Genomic DNA, 24,568 nt, shown 5'->3' on the forward strand with positions numbered 1-24,568 from the left:
TTGATTCACATTTATGTCACTACATAAAGTTCAAACTACATTAAATAGCCCCAGGACCTTAGTTTATGTGATTCAAGATTACAATTTCAATAACAACATTATCAAAAAACAAAACAGAATATGTTTATTAATTTACAAACTACAAGTTTTAGGATATAAAATCCAACAAAGTGAAGTTTCAGTCATGAACGGTGTTATATGACAAGACGTTAACACTTCGAGGTCAAGTCTTATACAAACTCTTCGTATAGGACGCCCCCGCTCGCATGTCCATTACACGAATGATTAGGATCAGACTATCTGTGACAAGTCACAACATTTGTAACAATTCCACAAAGCGGGCCGCGTCCGTAGTGTTACCAGGATAAGGTTTCCCTCCTATATCCATATACTACAGACTATTTTTATTGTCACTTAAGACATGATCCATTTGTATGTCACTACGTACATGCTTAAGTTACATAAAGACAACCAGGGATATTAAGTTTATTGGTTTGTGATAAAATAAAAAAACATCTAAATTTGCAAAGTCAAGTAGTGAAGTAAATATCATTTATATTATACATCACAAGTGTTCGTACAAAGTTGTTTACAAACTATAGGACACGAGACTTTAGGGCACAAATCCCAACATGAGTGACAAAGTTTATTAATGTTTTCTTCTATGTGTTTTCAACGCATGATTTACTATTAAGCTAGTTTCTAAGAATTTTTCCTAACAATGTACCATGCATGAATTTTCAGCTTTACGATGAGTTTTTTTTTAAATTAAAACATGATTTTCTTAATCGCTACTCCGGCGCATGCTTTAGTATGAAGGTTGATGTATGGACACAGTCCAATTTTTTCTATGCATTGAGATTTATGAAGCATGCGTTAATTAGCATTCCTTAACTCATGTTAGTGTTTTATGATAAATGCATTTAAGACTTGTTTTGGTGGAATGCTTGATGTTTCAAAGGTTGAGTTTTCTTATCCAAAAGAAAAGTTAGGGTGATATATTGAGGAAACTCAATACTGAAGGTATGAGGTATCTGGGTCCCCTAATACCTAAGGTATGACAGTATTCAGGACATTACCATGTGTACGTAGGTACTATATTATCGACATTTATTGTATCAAGATTACTCTTCATCAACTAAGGATTAATGTTGAGGGATTGAACAAAAGGGCTCTTTCTCAACTAAGGGTGAATGATGAGGATTTCCAACGAAAATGTTGATGTCTGAATTTTCAGGGTTTGAATGTTTTACATGTTTTAATATATATGAGTATATTTGTTTAAAACCCTGAAGCTTTTAAGGAAGTTGATGTTTATTTGATACACAATATGTATGTTTTAAGGTAGTCACTCACTGAGCTAGTAGCTCACTCTTTCCAATGTTTTCTTTTTTTCAGATAGCAGACAACAGCCCGAAGGATAGTTATTCTACTAGTCTGCTGCTCAAAGTGCAAGGGTTGAAGCAAAGTGAAACTTAGGTTGCTAAGTTGTTTTGTTAATGGTTGTCCTTCATGTACATATCAGGGACCTGGTCTAGTTTGGAAGTGGGATCACAGGTTGTATATGAGTTTATTTACTATTTGTATGTATTAACTTGGCATCTATTTAAACTGTCTTGGATATTTAGCTTGATGAGATAAAAGTTTATAACTGTTTATCTAGCGTTTAAGTTTTTATTGAACAGGTTAAGGGTTAAGGTTGGGCAATTAATGTCGTAAGAGGGTTGGCATCAGCATTCTTCACATCTTCGCCTATGATAGAATAAAAGGGTTTTGGGGAGGGGGTGTGATACTATGGCATCCATATACCCATTACACATCTCTCACTTATCCTATATTATATAAAGTACATGTCTCGTAAACCTAGACTCTCTAGATGACTCTTGAACACTTTAGATAAGAGAGCCTTTGTAAATGGATCAATAATGTTGTGCTCCAAAGCGATTTTTGTGACGATCACATCTCCTTATTGCACAATCTCCTGTAACAGATGATACTTTCTCTTAATATGTTTTCCTCGTTTGTGGCTACAAGGCTCTTTACAGTTGGCTACTGCCCCAATGTTGTCATAGTATAAGGTGATAGGTAAGTCCATATTTGGAACACACTTTCAAATCACTTAGGAACTTTCTGAGTCAAACTACTTTCTTTGCTGCTCCACAAGCAGCTACATATTTAGCCTCCATAATGGAGTCTATAATGCATCCTTGCTTGATGCTATACCATACTAAAGCTCCTACATTCAGGATGAAAACTGATCCTAACGTGGATTTCCTAGAATCTTTCTCAGTTTGGAAATCAGAATTGGTGTATCTCATAAGAGTCAAATCCTTAGCTCCATACTCCAGCTTATAGTCCCCCGTTCCCCTAAGATACTTGAAGATGTTCTCAACCACAATTCAATGGTCTAACCCTGGATTGAACTAGTACTTACTGACTATTCCTACTGCATAACAAATGTCTGACCTAATGCAGAGCATAACATACATTAAATTGCTCACAATTAAGGCATAGGGAATACGTCTCATATCCTCAATTTCTTGAGGTGTCTTAGGACACTATTCCTTAGATAAATGAACCTCGTGCCTAAAAGGTAATAAACCCTTCTTAGTGTTTTGCATCGAATATCGAGTCAACATTTTGTCGATATAATTTGCTTAAAACAGAGCCAGAGTTCTGTTCTTGTGACCCCTAATAATTTGGAACCCAAGTACATAAAACTCCTCTCCTAAATCTTTCATTTGAAATTGGGCTGCCAGCCATTAATTTGTTGGGATTAGTGTCCTAATTCTCCTAGAGTCTCGTTGTTTTGTAAAGATACACATTGTTCAATGAATAAAATAAATGTTATTTAATTCTGGCATTTACTCATATCCAATAAATAAAGCTCCTTGGTTATCTTATGTGAACTTAAGCATGTATATGTGATATACAAGTGGATCATGTCTTAAGTGATAACCTAAATTGGTTTGTAGTATAAGGATTAAAAGGTGGGATATCTGATCCTGGTGACACTACGGATACGGCCTGCTTTGTAGAGGTTTGCAAGTGTTATAAACTACTACATATGGTTGATCCTAACCATTCATGTGGAGACGTGGAGCGGGGGTGTCCTATACAAAGAGTTTGTATAAGACCTGGACCACAAGATGACTAGACTTTGTATATATCGTCGTTGATACTAGAGACTTGCATCTCACCTAAATGACCATAGGTGACACGACCTCAATCCTAAGTGTTTTGTGAACTTCTGCCTTTGAGAGCAGTCCTTTGATTAGTATGGGTGAGAGTGGCCGCCAGATTGCCAACTCAACATGTCTACCTTTTTGGGGACTTGTTTGATCTGGGAGCTGGGAACTCAATTCACAATATGGAATTCACTCCTTTCCCGAAGCAGGGATAAGTAAAGAGATTGCTCCCTTAAGGGCTGATTCTGGGGCTTGAACATAGTGGCCACAGCTTCTCTTTGGAAGAGAAGACACAGTCATAGTATGACTATGATTTATGTTCATTAGAGGGATCAGTAGTACATAAGAAGACAGATGTAACTACAGGAGCATAACGGTTATTGGCCCAGCTGTACTTATGAGCAATCTGTGAAGGGTTATCGCACTACTGATTGGTTAAGATGGACACATAATATATCTATAGTGAGGAGTGTTCTGCTGTCCGTCTTTAGTAGAGTGCCTGGCAGTTAATGGATGGTGGATCCCATGACTAAAGAGTTTAGTCAGTTATTCACGTACCGTTGGAGCTTCGGATCTATAGGTCCATGAGGTCCCCTTGGTAGCTTGGATTCATGTTGAAGGATCAAGTTCTTGGTGTTGATTTGAAATATTCAAATTGACAAGAGGTGTTTTGATTATATATGATATAATTGGTATAATGTATGAGATACATCTAGTGGAGGATTGATGTAAATGAGATTTACATTAAGTACCATGGAATAGAAAAAGAACTATGGTTTATATGTTTCAAGAGATGAAATATTAAAACTATAGGTTATAAATATAGTATGATAAGTTGTGAGTTTAAATAACCAAATATAGTGGGCGGTTATTAGATAATTAATATTTTTTTCTTTTAAATAACCAAATATAGTGTACGGTTATTGATAATGATCATGCAGTATTTACTAAATGATTGCATAGCTTTGCTAGACGATCACTGGCCCAAGGTAAACGATCGTGTAGATATTGTAGAGTTAAATGATCACATAGCTTTTGCTAGACGATCGCATAGTTTTATCTAAACGATTGGGCATCGACCTATATGATAGGTCTCCGACTTCTCCCACTTGTCTAGTCGTGTACGCGGTCGCTGTTTCCTCCGTTCGTCTACCTCACACCACATCCGAATAGAGCCCACCCTTTGGCTTCTCACACCGAGAATACCAAGGTCTTCTTGTTGGTGGGGAGTTCTAAGGCTTGAATGCCTAACGCAATGCATGGACGTAAGGTAATGAAGTTGCTGCCTAGTCAAGTTAAGGCCTAAGAATTTGGCTGTGTTCAACACACAGTAAGCATATATATGAAGGGAATTGCCAAAAACTGTGAGTGACTCTAAATGCTTCAAATGTTTTAAGTAAATTGCTAAAGCTTATGAATGTTTAGCAATGCATGTTTACTGAAAGCTATTTATGACAATTATTCTCAAATAGTTATGTAGCAACGCATCTCACATTAATGTTATGTTTATGTTATGCTTTACAATGACCATGAGGATGCGTTAGTAAGGAATGCGTTTGGAAAACTAAGTCATTAAAAGATAAGAATATGCAAGTAAGTATAAATAGCTCAGTACTGAAGTACACGAAGAAGGTACTGAAGCTTGGACTTAGAATGTGAATAGCTCAGTACTGAAGTACATGGAAAAGGTACTGAAGCTTTGTCCTAGAATTTTAATAGCTCGATACTGAAGGACATAGAGAAGGTATCTGAGCAGCTCGATACTGAAGTACACGGAGAAGATATCTGAGCAGTAGTACCTAAGGTATGACGGTACTTAAACTAGAATTATATAAACAAATGAAAATTTGTTATTGGTAGTGTCGAGATCACTCCACTTTAGCTATGAATTGATGTTGAGGGATTGAGTAAAGGTTCTCTCCCAACTAAGGATGCAGATTATGATTGTAAGAAGTGAACAGAAAGGGTTCATTCCTAGTTAAGTAGTAATGTAGTAAAGGATGATAAAGAGTGAGCAAGAGGGCCACTGTAGACTGATAGGCTAAGGCATAGTCCAGCAAATCATAAAAATGCTATATGATGTTGATGATAACATGAATAATAGTTGCCAAGTTTATGTTTCAGTAAAAGCTTTCAATTTTGATATGAAATTTATGTATGAACGTTATGCTTAAATGTTAGTCACTCACTGGGCTTCCAGGTCATGTTTTCAAATGTTTTCCTTTTAGGTAGTGGTCAGTTCCCAAAAGAGTTCGTTGCTGCTGCTCTGCCACTTAAAGAGTCAGGTTGAAGGAAGCTTAATTTGAAGATCTGTATTAGTTAGTACATATGTGTCTATCTAGTGACTAGTATACTAGTCGGGGCTCACTAAATTGTAATATTCATGTATGAACAATGCTGCGAAACCCTGTAATGTAAATGTGTTAAGTTCTGAGTTCAGTGTATTGATGATATGTACATTTTAAGGGTTTGAGAATATTTAACAAGTTAGATAGGCAGTAAGTGCCAGCAAAAGGGTTGGTAACTGCTGTAGTCACCACTCCATCCAGGTTAAAAGGGTAATCTGGGGCGGGGTGTGTCAATAACTCATCATAGAATGAACAATTTCTAACAAGGTTCTACTTCTCCTTTCTGATAGACCGTTTTGTTGAGGTGTACCAAGTGCTGAAAGTTGGGATTGGATTCTATTTTATATCATATAGTCTTGGAATTCTAAATCCATGTACTCTCCACCCCGATCTGATCATAGTGTTTTAATCATTTTAGGTTTTCAACTTCAGCCTTATACTTCTTAAACTTTTCAAGGGCTTTAGACTTATGCTCTATTAGGTATAAGTAATCAGACCTTGAATAATCATCTATGAAAGAGATGAAGTATTCGTACCCTCCTCGAGCTCTTACATTCAATGGACTACAAAGATCTAAATCTATGAGCTCTAAGGGCTCTTTGGCTCTAGAATCTTTTCTATTGAAAGGTATATTAGTCATTTTTCCTTCAAGACAAGATTTACATAGAGGTAACAATTTCATTTAATTCAACAATTAAACTATATAATTACGTTAACTATATCATATATAATTAATGACTATTCCCTAAACCAAATTTGAACGTTTCAAATTCTTTCATCACATTGTCCTAAGGTTTAGCCTGATATGAGCTAGCAGGGGGACCTAATGAACCTATAGATCATGAGCTCCATCGATTCGAGATTAATCGGCTAAACTCTTTAACCTAAATAACCAACATTCGTTAATTGTTGGGACACACCACTAAAGCCCAATAGCTACACTCTCCTCACTATAGATATATTTATGTCCACATGATTTAACCATGATTAGTAGGTCGATCCTTCATAGGTTATTCATAATTACAGTTGGGTCAAAATTATTATTTTACCCCTGTAATTTCACTGATACTCTAATGAACAACTGGTTTGTGATCCAACCACTAAACCAAGTCTTTCTTGGGCCAATGAGAGGGTGGGGCTCATTATTCAAGACCAAGAGTTAGCATTCAAGAGAGCAACCTATCTATTATCCCTAGAATCGGGTAGGAGTGAATTCTATCTTGTAGGACTATGTCCCCAACTATCTACCCGGTCTTACCCCTAAAATGGAAGGCATATTGAGTCAGCGATGTTGAGCCACTCTCATCCATGCATATTAAAGGATAATCCTGAATAAACAAGAGTTCATAGTTAGCTCAGGATTAAGATTGAGTTACCTAGGTCATCAAATTGAAATAGTCAGTTTTAACAGTAAATGGTATTATAAAGAAAACTGACTACTTCGTGGTCTGGTCTTATGCAAACATCTTTTGCATAAGATGTCCCCACTCATATGTCTCTACATGAAAATTTTCAAGATCACATTGTTTGTATTAAATACAAAGCGGGTCACATCCATAGTGTCCCTAGGATAAGTACCCAACCTTATCCTTATACTTATAGACCGTTTTGGCTATATACTCGAATTTAATCCACTTTTATGTCTTCACATAAAGTTCAAGTATTCATGCTATAGCCAGGGGTTCGTTAGTTTATTGGATTTAGGATTTAACATGTGCAATTTACATATTTAATAATAACTTTATTGAATAAACCTCAACAACATCTTTATTGCAAATAGAATATGTTTAATGTTTACAAACTACGAGTTTTAGGACATACAACCCAACAAACTCCCACTTAGATTAAAACTCCAGTGATTTTACATATATATATAATGTTAAGTATGAGAGAATAAAATATAAAATACAATAAACTAGAGCATCAGATGCCCATGAATTCTCCCACTTGCCCTAGATTTATAAGTCTCTTAGTCTTAGTTTGACTATATGACCCTCGAACACTTTAGCTGTGAGGGCCTTTGTAAATGGATCAACTAAATTGTCTTTTGAGACGATTTGCATGACGATCACATCTCCTCGGTGTACTATCTCCCTGATGAGATGGTACTTACGCTCAATGTACTTTTCGTGCTTATGGTTTCTCGGTTCTTTCGAATTAGCAATTGCTCTATTGTTATCACAATAGAGTATGATAGGTAAATGCATGTTTGGAACTACTTCCAAATCAGTTAAGAATTTCCTAAGCCATACCGCTTCTTTTGCTGCTTCACGTACAGCTACATACTCTATTTCCATGGTGGAGTCAACAATACAACTTTGCTTTATACTCCTCCATACTATAGCGCCTCTATTTAGAGTGAACACTGATCTTGAAGTTGATTTCCTTGAATTAATATCAGTCTAAAAATCAGAGTCAGTGTATCCTGTAAGGACTAGATCCTTAGCACCATACACAAGCATATAGTCCTTCGTTCTCTGAAAAATACTTAAGGATGTTCTTAAAGGCAGTCCAATGATCAGAACCTGTTGACTATTCCAACTGCATAGCATATGTCTGAGTGTGTACACAACATGGCATACATCAAACTCTCAACTGTTAATGCATGAGGAATTCATATCATAACCTTGACTTCTGAGGTGTCTTAGGACACTATTCCTTAGACAAATGAATTCCGTGTCTGAAAGGTAACAACCTCTCTTTGAATTTTGCATCTTATACCTAGACAACATCTTGTCTATATAAGATGCCTGAGATAAGGCTAGTGTTCTGTTCTTGCGATTCTGACCTATTTGGATTCCAAGAGCATATTGAACATCTCCTGAATCTTTCCTTTGAATCTGTGATGCTAGCCATCTTTTAACGTCAACAGAGAATCCTACCTCATTCCCAATGAGTATGATATCATCAACATATAATACCAGAAAGACTACAGTCTTATTGACAATTTTCTTGTAAATACAAGGCTCATCAACGTTCTGTTCAAAGCCAAAAGATTTGATCGCAGTGTCAAATCTTATATTCCAGGATTGAGATTCTTGTTTCAATCCATAAATGAATCATTTGAGCTTGCAAACCTTGTGGTCTTGACCCTGTTTAATGAATCCCTCTGGCTGAGACATATAGATACTCTTTTCAAGATAACCACTCAGAAAAGACATCCATTTTCCATATTTCATAATCAAAAAAGGTAGCAATGGACAAGAGTATTCTAGTTGACTTAATCATGGCAATCAGAGAGAAGGTTTCTTCATAGTCCACCTTCTCTCTTTGGATAAACTCTTTCGCCATGAGTCGAGCTTTATAGGTCTATGCCTTACTAGTTTGGTCTCATTTTCTTTTGTAGATCCATTTATAACCAATACGTTTTACCCTAATGGTTGATCTACAAGTTCCCAGACTGAATTGAAGTGTGTTGACTCCATTTTGAGATCCATGGTTTTTATCCACAGTTCTCAGTCTACATCTTTCATTGCCTGTTTAAAGGTTGATGGATCTTCTAAGCCATCATCAGGTATGATGATCTAAGTTTCTGTCAAACCCATGTATTCGTCAGGCTGTTGAACAACCCCCCTCCTCTCACTACGTCGAGGCCCTCTCAACCCTTGAGAAGGGTGTGACTGACTAGACACATTATTTTCATCAATAATTCTTGTTGACGGAGTGACTTGATCAACAACTCTTGTTGGTCTATCTGTAGTTTCCTTGGACATTTCATTCAATACTATTTTACTGCGAAATTGATGATTTCTTATGTGGTCCTCCTCCAAGAATGTATCGTTTGTCTACACAAACACTTTATCATCTTGAGGATCATAAAATAGACAACCTTTTGTTTCTTTGGGGTATCCTACAAATAGGCATACTTTTGAACGACATTCTAGTTTCTTCGGACTTTGCACCAACACGTGTGTCGGGCATCTCCAAATCCTGAAGTAATGTAAACTACCTTTACGCCCTTTTCATAACTCATACAGTGTTTCAGAAACACTTTTTTAAGAAACCATGTTCAAAATATATATTGCAATCTGTACTGCATATTCCGAAAATGAATAAGGTAACTGAGCATAACTCATCATTGAATGAACCATGTCTAACAGAGTTCTATTTCTCCTCTCTGCTACAGCATTTTGTTTGAGGTGTACCTAGTACTGTGAGCTGAGACTAAATTCTGTGTTCTATCAAATAGTCTTGGAATTTCAAGTCCATATTGTCACACCCCGCCTCGAGCTCGCCTCTTGAGCCCAGGGAAGGTGCAAGGACCGAAGATACCACCCTTTTGCAATACCTATTGCCCATCTGAAACTCTTTACACTCATAAAACTTTAAGCCAAGGGTGTGAACAAAAACTGTTTGACTAAACTCATTTTATTAAAAACAGTATAATGATTATACAAATCCCAGACTTAACTACAAAGTTTATATCAACAACTCTTAAAAACCAGAAATGTGACTGTGGCTGTGGCAGACCTTGACCTTAGTAGCACCCTGGAACTCCTCACCTTTCTCTACTTAGGAAGAAAAACATGAAAGAAAAGAGTGAGTTTCAAGAAGCTCAATGAGTGGTAAGAAACTTTCAGAGTCTATTTCAACTCATAAAATAACAAACATATCACAACTACGAGGTTACATTCAAACCTCAGCCTTGAATGACTCTGTTCTCAACTCTATCTACACGCACGATAGATAGTTAAACTGATACTACTTATAATGAGTCTGTTCTCAAACTCTACCTATACACACGGTAGATAGTTAAACTGATACTAGTCATAAATACTTACTCTCTTGCGTTCTCTATGTGCACATAGATCCTTGCTTATAGGCTCAGAAGCTAGGCCTGGTAGCCCTCTGACCATCCCATACGAGGTTCTTCACACAGGCTCAGGAACTAGACCTTTTAGTCCTCTGACCATCCCATGAGATTCTGCTCTGGGATCAGGAACTAGGTCTATTGACCCCCTGCCCATCCCGTTCACATATTCTCGATCTCATTCTAATTACTCATTCACAACATAATCATATATATATACTCTAAAAGATATGCTTAAGACTTAAAGGAAAATACCACTCACCTTGGTTGGGTAGGAACCTTTCTTTTTAGAAGTTCCTTGGTTTCCTCGGGCTCCCTTTTGAACCCTAAATTCCAGATTCAACTACAAGCTTAGATTACTCATATTTCCAGACCTTATTTTAAGACACCTCCTTCTACAAACATGTTTTAAAATGTCTCAGGAAGCTTACCTTAAAATATCAGCTTAGAAATTCTCCTGGTTTGGCTGGAATCCTTAAATCATCAAGACTGGCCTAAGCTTACCCAAGAGCTCAACCCTTCTATCTTTTCCTCACTCTCCAGCATGATTCTTTGGAGCTTCTTCTTCGGAAGCCCTACCTTGAAAAATAGACTCTCGGAGCTTTCAAGTGGATTTGAAATCACTCAAAACGCAAGAGTAGTCTGGGAGAACTTCTCGTCCCAAGTTGATGCTACTTCAGGACCTTACTGTCCGATAGCATTTCCTTCTCTTGGAACCACTTGATCAGCGCATGGTCTTGCTACCAACGCATGCCCTTCATGATCAACACATAGCTTCTTCCAAATCTGCCCTCTAACACTCTTCTTAATGTTCTTTGAAGAGGATTTGTGTTATGAATTAAAAAGAAGACTTGTGGTGGTATTTATAGGCCTTAGGAACCGATCCCTCTCATTTCTTAAGGCTTCCAACACATGACACCAACTTCTTTAGAAACTTTTGGAGTATCTGCACTATGCTTTACCACCACTTACTTCCTTGCCATTCACCTACTTCTATGCCACTCACCTACTTACATGAAGTTTAAGTTGTCTTCCTCATGCATAAATCTTCCTTGCATGAAACTCTATTTGTCCACCTCCTACTAACTCAAGCTCAACCTCTTCTCGGTTTAGCCACTTATCCGAGTGAATCCATTAGCCTTGTGTACCACAAGCCTCAGCAATTCATAAACATTTAGCCCATCATTTAGTTCATCATGTAGTTCTTGCACTCATCGCATAGCTCATCGTCTAGTAATCTCTCGATGTCGCTTATCATCCAGCCTTCTTGTTGTCGCTCATCATCCAGCCCTCTCGTTGTCGCTCATCGTCTAGCGTCTGCCCCATCGCATAGTGCTTACACCCCATCACATAGCTCTATCGTCTAGTGATCTCTCACTGCCACTTATCACCTAACGATCTCGCTCTCGCTCATCGTGTAACGCTGACCCCATCGTCTAACGCATCACGCCCATCGTCTAGCATGTCTGCTTATCGTGTAGCACTTACGCTTATCATGTAGCACCATCGTCTAGTGTAATGCCCATCATCAAGCGCTCACGCTTATCGTCTAGCACCCAAGCTCATCGTTTAGTGTTATCATCTAATGCTATCGTCTAGTGCTGCAAGCAATGACATGATCGTCTGCGCGCATGCTCTAACGCCCAGTGCCTTGCGCTCATTATCTAGCCCTCTCGCTCTCACTCACTCATCCTCTCATCATCCTAACACATGAGCAACCTTTGGGCAGTGCCTCTTGTCAACGCTTCGGCCAACATGCGTCCATACCTCACAAGTTCAACGCATGGTTGTCCTTGGCTTCAATGCTTAATTCCTTATAACCTCTACAAACTTAGTTTTATTAGAGGCTCATGCATTAATGTTTCCTAACACTACACGTGGTTTCTTTTTGACTTCATACTTAGCTAAATTTTTACTAATTAAGCCTCAACTCAAAGCTACTCAGCAAACTTATTCAAACACTTAGAAATTTTCCTTCTCTTCAACATAGGATTTAACTTATACTTAGTTAATTCCCTTAATTACCTGCTTAAGTAGGAAAATTAAAATTCGGGTTTCACTACTTACCATCTCAATCTGATCGAAGTGTTTTTACCTTTTTACCTAATAGGTTCTTAACCTCTGCCCTATACTCCTTGAACTTTTCAAAAGTTTCAGACTTATGGTGCATTAGGCAAACATAGTCATATCTAGAATAGTCATCAATAAAATTGATGAAATATTTAGATCCTCCTCGAGCCTTAACATTCATCAGACCACAAAGGTCTGAATGTACAAGCTTTAGGGGTTCTTTTAGACTGATGATGGGCAGAAATGCACGTCATTATAGGCCTTTTATTTAGAATTATGAAGGCTATTAAGTAGAAGATGTGGCGATTGTGTTAAGAATTTATGTGAAAATGAGCTTGCGTCGATCGGCATTAAGAATCTCAGCTAACCCAATATTATGCGTTATTATGCGTTCAATTGTTTATTTTTATAGCAAACGCAGAAATTGATCGCATGCGCAGGCCATCGCGAAGACAACCGTATGCGGTGAATCTCACCATCGCAGAGGCGTCGCATACGCTCGACGCATGGGTGTTGCGGCCATTAACCGCATGAACCCATCGCATAGAGGTTGCGGCTACAGAGTATAACCATAATAGAGGAATGACTGCAAAGGATGGAGAAATGCGTTGATACTCTAGAAACAAAGCATGAACGCATACCTCGGGAGTATCAAAAGGTGATGTTGACATTTCACCTACCACGCCATTAGCAGTAAAGATTCAGAGCAAGTTCATCATGTCATCGTTAGCTGCAGACTTACAGAGAAAGACCATTAATGTTGTAGGTGATCAAGCTCTATAAATAGAAGCCATAGAGAGCAGAACTTCAGATCATCCAAGGTTTTCCGCCTGAGGTTCCCTGCCTTAGGGAAGATCCTTGTGATCCAGACCAAAGCGTGAAAAGATAGTCTTGAGAGTTCTTCATCCCCACAACCATTCCGAGTGACGATCGGAGCCTCTGCCGGAGTTAGAGCTCGAGAGAGTCTACTCCACCGTCCATCCATGGAACCACCGGCAGTCTTGACACACATCTGATGGAAGCAAGACATTGCTTCCATCCACCCCTCCATATCTCTTCTATCCTTGTATTGTATTACATTTTGGCTTAAGAGATTAATACATTGTGATCAATGCATTTCTATATTTTCCTTCAATTCCATCTCCATCTTCATTTACTTAGTATCCTTTACTTTCATTGTATCACTAAGTAAGATTGCTAGAGTATTGCATACCTAATCATGTGGCATAGACATATAAAGCATGTAGCAAACCACTGAGAGGTATGCGTTGCGCGAGTGTTGTGAGAAAACCTTATTTGTTTAATGTGAAGCTGTAGCAATGCTTGTCTATAAGCGGATGCAATGCTTATCTATAAGTAGAATCGGCAGCAACCAACTACCCGAGAGGGTAAGTAGTTGATCGCATTAAGCAATGTAAGCAAGTGTTCACTAGAGATAAGAATAATCTTATATAAACCATGTTTATGTGATTACCTTGTCTTATGAGTGCATCATTCATCATTTAGGCATACTTAGGAGAGTAGCCTAGAAACCAAATCTAGACTCGAGAGAGCAGATTGGATCGTATAAGAAAGAATGGGGAACTTAGGAATAAGCTCTGTTTGCTACTACACAGCGTATGCACCCTTTAAGTAAGACATGGTGGTATGCAATCATCTTGCTTATGTGTGAGAGCACGTGAGTGAGAATAGAGACTTAGAAATAAGGCCTCATGACACTATCGCTTATACATCGCATGCGTCTCTGTCAAATGTGTATAGCATGATTGCATAGCTTGCGTTGGCTGGGGTTACCCTTGCGGTCAAGCTTAGTGTTGCAGTGAAGACATCCTCGCCATTTTATCTATTTTTCCATGCATTTTACTACGCATTAACAGTTGTCGTGTCTCTACCTCTCGGTCATACTTCCACTGTGTAATCTGATAGTTAGGAGTAGAAGTAGTGCATAGCTTATAACCCTCAACATTCTTTTATTCTTCGTCACAAACACATTACCGCATAACATTTACTACAACTCCCTAAGTTTGACCTCGGATCATCCAAGAAACTTGCGATCTCGTTATACTTAGTGAGAGCACAAGAAAACTTGTGATAGGAACGTATGGTCATTGCACAAGAGGTTAACGCATACTTTCCATTCCAACGCATAACCACCGACGCATGAGAACAAACGCATGACCTAAGACATGCATCACAAATATTGCGCTTCCAAATTTTCATCATCATAGAACTTTTCTCGTAAAAGATCTTTTGGTCATTTTACCTTCAAGACATGACTCAACGGAGATAAAGAGTTGTCTTCTAACTAATTTAGGAATCCACTCTTAACCAATCTTCCAATCCTATTAAGATTTATGTGTCCAAGTTTTAAGTGCCAAAGATAGGTATTAAAAGAGATTTTTCATTTTTTATTTTGAGTTTCAACTGTTCTAAACATCTCTAATATTTAAAATAGCTTTGCTCAGTTGGTTTTAACACATACAAGTTATTTTCATGTTTAGCATAACATAATCGAACACCTCTTGAACTAATGAACACTTCATTGATTTCAAAAGTAACTTTGTACATATGTTCTAAAAAATAAGAGATTGATATTAAGTTTCTTCTCATGTCAAGTACATAATAAAAATTTTCTAACAAAATGTAAACATCTTTAAAAAAATAACTTCAAATCTCCCACTGCATGGGCTGAGAGGACCTCTCCTGTTCCCACCTTGAAATTCATCTCGCCTTCTGCAAGTTGTTTCCAGGAACTAATTTCCTGAATAAAAGAACAAATATGGTTAGCGATGCCCGAATCTAATATCCAGGTCAAATGAGAATTCTCCACTAAATATGTTTCAACAACAAGTAAATCATATTTACCTTGTTTTTCCTTCTAATCTTTTTTCTCAGCAAGATATTCAAGACAATTCTTTTTCTAGTGCCTATCTTTGTTGTAATGATAACATTTACCTTTAGCAAACTTAGCATTACTTTTCTTTGCATGAGCTTTCTATTTCCCTTTTCTCTTCTTCTTCATTTGGATATTCTTATCCTTAGAAGTTAAAGGTCCAAACTGTACCAGAGGATCTAGTCCCAGAGGATGATCCTTTCTGGAATTTACTAGGTGTTACAACATTTGCTTCCCCTTCCTGTCCCTTATCTTTCATTAAAGACTGATAAGTTTAAAGCTCATTTAGAATAGTAGTCAGATTATATTTTATTTTGTTCATCATTGCATTTGTTTGAAATTGCAGGAAACTCTTCGAAAGAGATTCCATGATGAAACTGACCTGGCTTTTCTCATCGATGACAGCCCCGTTTGCCTCCGCAATATTAAAGTGGACCATCATGTCCATGACATATTCTCTAACAAAGGTCCCCTCCTTCATATGGGAGTTGTAAACATATTTGAGAGCATCATGTCGAATGGATGTGGACGGTTATCCAAAGATCGCTTGCAAGGAATCCATGATCGCTTTAGGGTGACCATGCTCTCGTGCTTCTTGGTCAAAACATCTTATATGCTTGCTAAGATATAGGGTCAGGCTTTCTTATTTGCCCTAACCCATTTATCATATGTATCCCAAACGTTTTGGTTTGCAATCGAGCTGGGAACTGGAGGACATTTCTCCATTAAAACAAACCTCAAGTCATCTATTACTAATATCGTATTGATATTTGATTTCCAGTTGAATAACTATCGCAGTTAAACTTATCGGAAGCTAATAGTTGAATGACAGAGTTCAACATGCTGAAAATATAAACAAAATCTATTAGTAAACTGCTTTTAAAGTCAATTTAATTTTAGAAAAAATAATAATGTACCCATATCTCATTATTAATTGCAACGATACTTTAATGAGTCATAATAGATGCTACCAAGGGGTAATCAAATATTCCTTCACTGAAGCAAGACATTCTTGACTAAATACTAATGCCAGAATAACTCTTTATTCCTATAATCATTTAGCTATCGCTTTTTGTCAAGAGCTTGCTAACACTTAGTAACTCTTGTAAGTGTGACCCTCCATTTTCAGATTTCAGAGAACGGTATCAAGAAACTCCCAAATTGGAAGACAATGCTGAAGATAGAACTAAGAAGCCTACTCATTTCTGAAGTGCAGTGTTCTGATCCCTATGTTACAACCCTCCTAATGGGTGGTCGCCTAAAAACGACACGCAGGTGGAACATAGGAATCTCACGTTACAACCTAAAAAGACCACAGGATATGTTGACACATTTCCTTCACCCACTTACTATGAACTACTTCCCCTATTCACCTTGTTATTGCCCCATGCAAACAGTTTTCGAATGGAGTAGTCATAATAAAAACGACATGAAGCTGAGCATAGATCTCATGGTGTGAACTCTTAGAGACGTGAGAGCTAAAAATAATATATCATATATATTATTAATCTCTTACTAACGTGTTCTACTTGTTTTGGTATATATTTACTTAGGAATATTATGGCTAAAAACAACTTAAGTATAGGTATTTATCCAAGTATAAAGTTTATATTTGGATTTAACGTACAATGTCTAAATGATAAACCAATTTATTACCTCACATTGCTCATGCATGCTCATAAAATCGGGTTAACAACACTCAAAAACAGGCTAAAATCCCCAGGTAATAGGTGTTCTGTAAACCGTCAACTTAAGCACCTCTAGCCTTAGATAGGATTTAGCCCAAATGAGTTAGCATAAGTTTTATAAGATAACGACCTATTTTAACTATTTAAAACAAGTTGTTATTTGTTAACCCTAGGTGAGCATGCGTTTTATCTTTGTTATAGATTTTAAATGTCTAATTCTGTTTATAACATTTTATAAAAGATAGACATGTTTGCAATCTATAACATTCATCCAACATTCCGTAATTTAATATAACCAAATTATGTTGAACATGAAATCCTAGTACATGCATACTATATCTTATAACTAATTATAATAGACTTTCAATGAATGCTACATGCTTCCTACAGTGGGATTCTAAATCTACATGGCATACATTATGCACATACAAGATTTAATTTTCCACAATGTATAAATAATTAAACATACACTGATATGGACCAGTTTTGGCATCCTAAGCAAGTAAATAACCTAAATTATTACAATAACAATTAAAAACAGGCTCTTGAACCGCACAAACTGACCCAAATCGGCTCCAAATCCCTTGAACTGAACCTCCAAGGCATCCAAACGGCTAAATTGGTTCAAATAGGCTTGAACTAGCTAAACCGCGAATAGCCCGAACTGTCACAAACCACACATGCCTCATCTGGACCGGCTTAAGAACAACGTTGCAATGTTTCTTTTTCAATTACATCTTAATTTCAACTCTAATGACTCCAATAAATTTAAAGACTCTTAATCACACATTACAGCCCATAAATAAGGAGCCAATTACAACAACTATAACATAATTGAAGAGAAATATAATGCCAAAACTATAATATATCCATATTAGCGCCCATTTCATACAACTTATGAAAAACACCCACCAAGCTAAAAATAACGTAAATTGAGTGCTTAAAACATGATCTGATACCAAGTATTAGAGTTGGCATTCAACATGCGGAAGAGATTTGGATCTTAAGCACTCTAAGTATATTAATTTTAGTAAATAAGCATGCAAGGTCATACATAGCAAATTAGGGTTAGAATGTACAACCTTCGTAGAACTCCAAATATGATGCAATCCCTCTTTGTTTTCTAATCACGAACAGTTTGTAGACAACCATAAGAGTTTTTTTCCACTATTCTCCAACCTTGGAACGGATTGTGGGATCCAAATTGTGAAGAAATTGAAGGGAATTTTGGGATTGAAGAGATTTTGGTGTGAGAATTGAAATAAAAAAAATTCAAAAAAAAAATTTGCATGAAATTTTTCCTCCACTAATTTTATTTTATTTATAGTGTAATTACATGCAAAGATACTTAATCTCAAGTTGACACTTAATTTTGCATGCATTAAGTGGAATTTGAGGTGTTTTAGTAAGTGGAAAAAATGGGATAATTCCACTAGCTCATGAACTAGGTCCTACAGCCTCTTGACCATCCTAAGAGAGGTTCCATCCACAGGCTCAGGAACAGGTCCTATGGCCTCCTGACCATCCTATGAAAGTTTCACCACAGACTTAGATTCTAAATCCATGTATCTTCTGACTATCTTATGCGAAGTTCCGCCACAGGCTCAGATCCTGGATCCACCGATCCTCTGACCCTCATGTGTGGAATAACCTTACCCCATACGAGTAACCCATATATATATATATGGAATTTCACAACAAAGTCTAAAGGAAATATCACTCATAGTTTACCGGTGAGAATTCCTCTCTTTCTAGGACTTCTGACTTCCTGGTTTCTTTTTGGTTCCCGGGCCTATATTGGCTTAAAGTTAACTTAGAATCTCATGTTTAGGGCTAGAATAACCATAGAATACTTCTGTGGCCCTAAACTTAGCTTATCAACTCCAACAGATGTGAAGCGAGGCCTCGAAGCAACTTAGGACAACTGTGGCCGCAGGGTTGATCTTCCACAGCACCAGTGGGATGCCCAGTCAACTATTCTTAATGCCTAAACAATGTTCTCAACGTCTGGTTGGTTTACTTCAATGCATGATTAGCCTTTCAACACTCCAAGTCTTCTTTCTTACCTCTCTCTCGAGTCTCGTTTAAGAGAAGTTCGAGTTGCGAGGTGAAATGAGACTCTCTTAGGGTATTTATAGGTAATTCCAAGCCATCCTCATCATCCCCTCAAGTTCCTACAACATGACACCTCCCACTTGCATGAAAATTCTAAGCGTTACCACCATGCAATAGCCAACACATGGCCTCCTTTAAGGTGGCAGTCCAACACTTTGCATGCTCTTCTTTATCCCTTAGGCATCCACCTCCTACTAGGACTTAGTCAATATTTCATTTGGTTAAGCCATGTGCTTCACATTGTTATCCACTTGACCTTGTTTCCTAAGAAATCTCAATCCCAACACATGGTTTCTCATCTGGATGCATGGTTCCTTCCATGCTGCCACTTGTTCCTACACTTAGGGTATGTTGGACATATGGTTCCCAATCCATGCGTCCGACCTTCCCCAAATTTTCTTTTCCTTGATTTTTGTCTCCTTCTCACCGCATAGTTTCTTCACTTGAGCTTATAGCATAGTTCTTACTCATTCCCTAAGCCTTCTATGTGTCCACATTGTGTTTTTAGGGTTTCACTCATCTCGAACCTTCATGTTAGAGTTAGAAAATATGCAACGGAATTAAAATAGATCATTAAGCATTCTAATTCATTAATTTTGGCTTTGAATTAAGCATGTTCCATAAACTTTGAAGAGGGTTTCATGACAAACCTTTGAAGAAACACTTGAAACTCGAATTCTAACTACTATTCCTCTTCAATTCAGCTTATGAACCACCTCAAGGCCTTCTCTACTATCCTCTTGGTACCTTGGATTGAGTTATGAGACTTGAAATAAACTTGGATTAAGGGAATTTGGAGGAAAACAACACTGGTTTACAGCAACCTGAAGAATCCTTCTTTAAGAGTGATTTTCAGCCAAAATAAACCCTTTTGCATGCCAAATTCCACTCAAATTCTTCTGGATATATAGCAAGATCATCATGCAAGAACAGTTGCTATATGGATTGCACCTCCTGCTTGAAGATTGAGCTGAAGAATGGTGGAAATATGAGTGAGCTCCTTGGAAAATTAGTGGAAAAATCCAACTTTTCGGATTTTTTCAATTTTTTGATTTTATTTTCATTTTAATTCAATTTTTATTTTCAAAATCAATTTCCAAAATTAATTTTGTTTTCAAAAATGAAATTTTATTAATTTTATAAAATTAATTCAATAATGAATTTATCTAATAAAATTAATAATTAATAATTAATTAAATAATTCAATTAATTTAAAATTAATACCACCATCATGAATCCCTATTCATGAATTTAATATTTAATTCATATTTAAATATTAATTTATTTTCCAATTTCGTTTAATTGATATAATTACTAATTTCCTTAATTCTAATTTAAACGTTTCAAATCAACTTATCATGCTACTCTAAGGCTAATCCATTTGTGAGCTAGTAGGGGGACCTCGTGGACCTACAAATTATGGGCTCCAATGATTCGATATTAATTGGCTAAACTCTTTACATCAAATTAACCCTCATTCGTTAACTACTAGGTCACTCCACTAAAGCCCAAAATTGCACTCCCCTCACTGTAGATATATTATGTCCACTCGATATAACCATGATTAGTAAGTTAACCCTTCATTGGTTGTTTGTAATAACGGATGGGTTAAATGGTTGTTTTACCCCCGAGATTATCTCTTGTTCCTTAAGATCCATTGATCCTCTAATGAACAATTGATTTGTGATCCGATCAACAAACCTCTCGGGCCAATGAGAGGATGGGGCCTCTTGTTCAAGACCTGAAGTCAAAACTTAAGGGAACAACCTCTCTATTATCCCTAAAAGTGGGTAGGAGTGAATTCCATCATGCATCTTATGTCCCCAGCTATCAACCCGTTCTTACCCCTAAAATGGAGGTTTATTGAGCCAACATTGTTGAGTCAATCCTCACTTATGCAAATCTAAGGATAATCTTGAATAAATAGGAGTTCATAGTTAGCTTAGGATTAAGGTCAAATTACCCAGGTCATCACTTTGAAATAGTCAGTCTTAAACAGTAAATAGCGTTATAAAGTAAGAGTGAATTATTTCGTGGTCCGATCTTATGCAAACTCATTGCACAGGACGCCCCCACTCCTCATGTCATGACATATACGAGTTAGGATCACTTCGTCTATAGTACTTTACAACTTCTTGTAACAACTACAGAGTGGACCGTATTCAATAGTGTTACCAGAATAAGGCACCCAACCTTATTCATATATTATAGACCATTTTGAATATTTATTCGAACATGATCCACTTTTATGTCTTTGCATAAAGTTCAAGTATTCATGTAATAGTCACGGATCTTTTAGTTTATTGAATTTATTTATAAAAACGAAATAAGCAATTCGTATAATCAATAACAACATATTGAATTTTTAGAATAAGTTTAATGTTTACAAACCACGAGTTTTAGGACATAAAACCCAATACTTCTTATGTGTGGTCCAACACTTAGCCACATCTTCCAACTATGCATTCAAGATTATCCAATTTACCCTAGGATGCCTCCACTGTGCGTCTAACATGGCACGCTTAGGGTTTTACTCCACTATGATACAAGTTGAATTCTTACTTTCTACACTTAGCCAAAAATCCACTCTTCTTGCTATGCTATGTGTTAGGCTCAAGTGAGATGGGTTAAATTTGTCCTATCATGTTTTGACGGTTGAGTCTTACTCTTTTCCTATTAACACCTAGTTCAGATCTCTCCTTTAAATTGGACTATGCCTTCACTTTTCCCCCAACACTTAGCCAATTTTTCATCCTTTACTTCTTTAGGTTCAAAGCAAAGTTTGAACACTTAGCCAAATTTCAGCTTCTTTAATCTAGCCTACAATCCATTTTAACTTCTTGGATCGAGTGTTGGCTTGGTTTCTTAACCAAAATTTCTCAACTATGCTATGACTTCACTCACCAACTATGCTATGACTTTTTCTTACTCAACTACGCTATGAGTTGAATCCCTTCATTAGCACTTAGCCAAAACTCTACATTCTTTACAAAGTTCAACTCTTACTCTCGTAGCATAATTTGCATACTTATCCAACATTTTGACTCTCAATCTTCAAGTATGCATCCAAATAGGATTTACCACCTTAAGCCGATGTTTGCTGCTTCTTATGGCTGGGTAAAAGAGATCGAGGGTTTACAGGATCTCACTAGGTTCTATGACTTGTAGTTAGGTTAGTCTGACATGTTTGGTTAGATAGTTGAGGCAAATTGAGGCAAATTTCAAATGAAACTCTCGTGAAGACTTTTTGGGAGTTTGAACACAAAGTTGTGAATGGAGACCTCTCCTAAAAGTTACCATCTTCGCATTTTTCGATTGATAAAGCATGCTTAAACTACTATTACCTATCTTTTATATGGTTTTGTTTGCTTAAGGACAAACAAAGGCTTAAGTTTGAGGGTGTGTTACATGGCATGAAATACATGTTCTTGAATGATATTTTGATGCTTTTACTTAGTGAAAATAGTCACTTACATGGTTTTTTACTCCAATATATTATCTTAAATCAATAACTTAGTTATGAGAAGGTCTTTTATTTGTCATAGTGGATTTTCACTTGTTTTATATGATTTCAAAACAATTCAAGCTTATGCTTTATTTAATCTAACGTTGCATTGAACCTGGTTACACTCTTCGTTTTGGCTTACCCCCATGTGTGTCATACGGGCATCCAACTTCGGTTGCATTCCATAGTCAACTCAACTCATGTCTTGCTTAATTTGGCTTGCGCCAGATAGAGAAGTTGCACTTATGCGTTGATCCTGGCGACTTACCTTCGTTTTGGCTTGCCCTCAACAAGTGTCATGCCGGACATCCAACTACGGGTAACTGCCTTTCACAACTCAACTCTTGTCAACATGGGTTTCCCCATTGCATTGGCAATGGAGTTGTTATTTTCAAAAGCTCTTTTTTTTTTTTTTTTTTTTTGATGAAAATGATCGCAATTTGATGAACGCAATTCTCCGAGACCACTACCACCCCTCCACCCCCTCCCCCCCCAACAAAACTTAGAGAGTGGCAGCATTCTCACTGCAAGCTAAAAACAAACTCAACAGAAATGTGATAACAAATGCTTGAGCAAAGGTTTTGCACATAATAAAACTATAGACTTTCACAATTTGAAGAGGCTATTAAAAGTAAGGGGTGCCTTGCGATACTAATTAGAGGACGTAGACGCATTGCAAAAATCGCAGTCAAACAAGGAGAATTCCAAAAGGATAATGCCTAAAAGATAACAAGAAAAGAACCTTAAGTAGAAGGACGCATGCGACAATGCATTGGAGTTCATGCGAATGAAGCCAATGCTTGAAGGATGTAGAGGATTCTTTTGTTTGTAACTGCGCACCGAGGAGAGTTATTATCGCACCTACAAGGGGCAAAGTGCACCACAAACCAAGAAAGTAGCCGCATATCCAAAATAACAATAAATAAAAATAATAAACTTAAACTAAGAAAGCAATGTAAAAGATAGAGTAGAAGACGTCCCTGGAGAAATTGGAGTGTTGTCACCGCAAGGAGTCTCCCATGTAGGAGATGGTTCTCAACGGCTTGGGCCAAGGGGGTCGCCCTGATCATTAGAGCTTCCAGCAATTGTTGGACGCATGATGGTTGACATGCGTCTAAGACTGCTTCCAGCTCATGCGACAAATAGCCTTTCTATCTCGGGGTCAATATTTGACTTTCGACGCATCGCCTATACTTTAAATATTGTTTGCAGCTTGGTCGCACAATCTACAATACGCCTAAGATTGAAAGGGTGCCTGCGAAAACACAAAAACTTCACAAAACATTAGCTGCTAAGTCCCCGGCAACGACACCAAAAACTTGTTGATTATTTTTAGGGAACGACTTTTTTTATTTCATTTATTATGGACGGATGGGTTGTACATGAATTCATGCGTTAGACATGGTTTATGCGTTTGCACCCATGAGTCGGAATGAAGATGCGTTAAACTAATATGCAATAACCACGTGTTCCTATCACAAGTTTTCTTACGCTCGCGCCAAGTATAACGCAAACGTAAGTTTCTCGGGTAATCCGAGGTCAAACACAGGGACTTGTCACTCAATAATTCTTGTGAAGCAATGTGTTTGAGGTGATGAAAAGAAAAATAAAAAGAAGTTTAATAGATGTACAGACTATTCCTACTCCTAACTAAACAGATCGAGCAATAGAAGATTTGTGATGAGAATAAGTAGAAACATGACAACCATTAACGCATAGTAATGTTTATTATCTTGAATCGCCCGAGTAATCCCAACTCATTACACTAACGCGTCGCACACCTCTTGGTGGTCAGCCGCATGACTATATCTCTATAGTGCATGGTTGCGTCGAGCATAAGATTGTGCCTATCTCTAAGAACAATGTGAACTTTGCTTAGTACGTTCCATCTCTTACCTTCTCAGGCAGTTAGACGCGGCTATTTAACTTATAGACAAGTAATGCAATATCC

The sequence above is a fragment of the Benincasa hispida genome, chromosome 12 (genome assembly GCF_009727055.1).
Source record: "Benincasa hispida cultivar B227 chromosome 12, ASM972705v1, whole genome shotgun sequence".
Lineage (NCBI taxonomy): Eukaryota > Viridiplantae > Streptophyta > Magnoliopsida > Cucurbitales > Cucurbitaceae > Benincasa > Benincasa hispida.